Here is a 1,579-nt window from a genome sequence, read left to right on the forward strand (position 1 = left end):
ATACTACATTTATCCATTTTAAATACACTAACCTCACTCCTTTGTAACAACTAAGGCAAAAATGTCATTAATTCAGAAAATCTTGTCAGGACCCCACCTTGATGTTTTGGGACCCCACTTTGGGTCCCGACCCCAACTTTGGGAAACACTGCGACCCGGCCGGTGGTTCAGGCTGTTTTTGAATATTTGACCTGCTGTGTCTCACTTCACAAGCTGAGACTATTACAGCTGCTTTGCTTCAGCAAAGACAGCCTGATTGGTGTTTATTAAACAAAGAAGTCAGGTTCGACAGACTCCTCCGTGTGCTTTCTGTCACTTTTAGATCGGAGCTCTGCAGAAACCACAAAAAATGCTACTTGAGCAAGAAAATGTTTTAATTATTTTTTCAAACTCATAAAATACCACCGATTCTGAGAGGTAAAAATATCAGTAAAGTAGTCTCCCCCCTCTGCGCTGCGCCAATAATAACTGTTTGACTTTTGTTTCTATTTATTTCTACACTGTTACACATTTATTACAGCTTTCCTAATCTTTTCTTTCTACATTTTTTCCAGTTCTTAATTTCTATTTATAGCCTGGATCCCACAAACGTTTCATTTTTTTCCCTCGCTCACCTTGTTAGTGACAAGATAATTTACATGTTGTAATTATTGATGTTTTTGTTGTTGTTGTATTAAATTAATTTTTGCCTGAAGCCAGCTTTTGACGCTTCGTTGAGTTTGCTCAGTTGCTGTGCTTACAAAGGAGCTTCAAAAATAGAATATAATCAAAAGCCACACTGTGAACTGGTGATAACAGAGCAAACTAATTTATAACAGTAGGAACAATCGGCCTCCTCTGTGGAGACCGCAGCTTGTCTCCTGAGGCACAGAACAGATTATGTGACGTGGTTAAAAATGTCACAATCAGTGAGTGAACAACTTAGGCCTAGTCGAGTGTTTGTGATCTGACTGAGTCTCTTGGTGCTGCTCACATTTGCATTAACCAAACTAAAGGCCTAGTGCTCCTTAAAGGAATACAAATAAATAAATCCTCCTTACAAGCCCGAGTTTAGGGTGTGGAGTTACAGCCGTCTCCTTCAAATCTTGTGATATGTGATATTAAGAGATCTTGTGAAATGTGTTAGGGGTCAGATTATGTGTTGAAGATGACTCTCAGCTACCTCCATATCAAACTTTAGCTCAGTATCTGGAAATACGATCAAGCTGTAGCCATTTTTGTGAAACGCAGTGGCGGCCATCTTGAACTGGACTCATTTCAAAAGTTAACGTAAGATCAAACGATAACTTTCTGAGAACTTGTTTAAAATATGTCTAGTGCAGGGGTCTGCAACCTTTACAATCAAAAGGAGCCATTTGTGCTCCTTGTCTCACTAATAAAATGTGTCCGGAGCCACAAAACAAGATTCAACTGTGATTATCAATTGGTGGTCCGTGGGGCTTTTCGAGGACTTTTTGGAAAACTTTACGGTCAGTGCAGGTGATATTATAAAACTAAAAGATATATTGCGAATTTTATTTTTTATTATTATTTTTACCCATCAGGACAAATAAAAAGACTATATCCATGTAAACAAGAA

At 38.4% G+C, this 1,579-nt stretch overlaps 1 protein-coding gene across 1 annotated transcript in view; it reads right to left on the reverse strand.

Annotated features, from left to right (window-relative positions):
- The window catches only part of pals1b (protein associated with LIN7 1, MAGUK p55 family member b), a gene marked incomplete in the record, with an annotated part of 27,567 nt that overhangs the window by 15,053 nt on the left and 10,935 nt on the right, over nucleotides 1–1,579 (reverse strand).

Source organism: Austrofundulus limnaeus, unplaced genomic scaffold (assembly GCF_001266775.1).
Source record: "Austrofundulus limnaeus strain Quisiro unplaced genomic scaffold, Austrofundulus_limnaeus-1.0 Scaffold129, whole genome shotgun sequence".
Classification (NCBI taxonomy): Eukaryota; Metazoa; Chordata; class Actinopteri; order Cyprinodontiformes; family Rivulidae; genus Austrofundulus; species Austrofundulus limnaeus.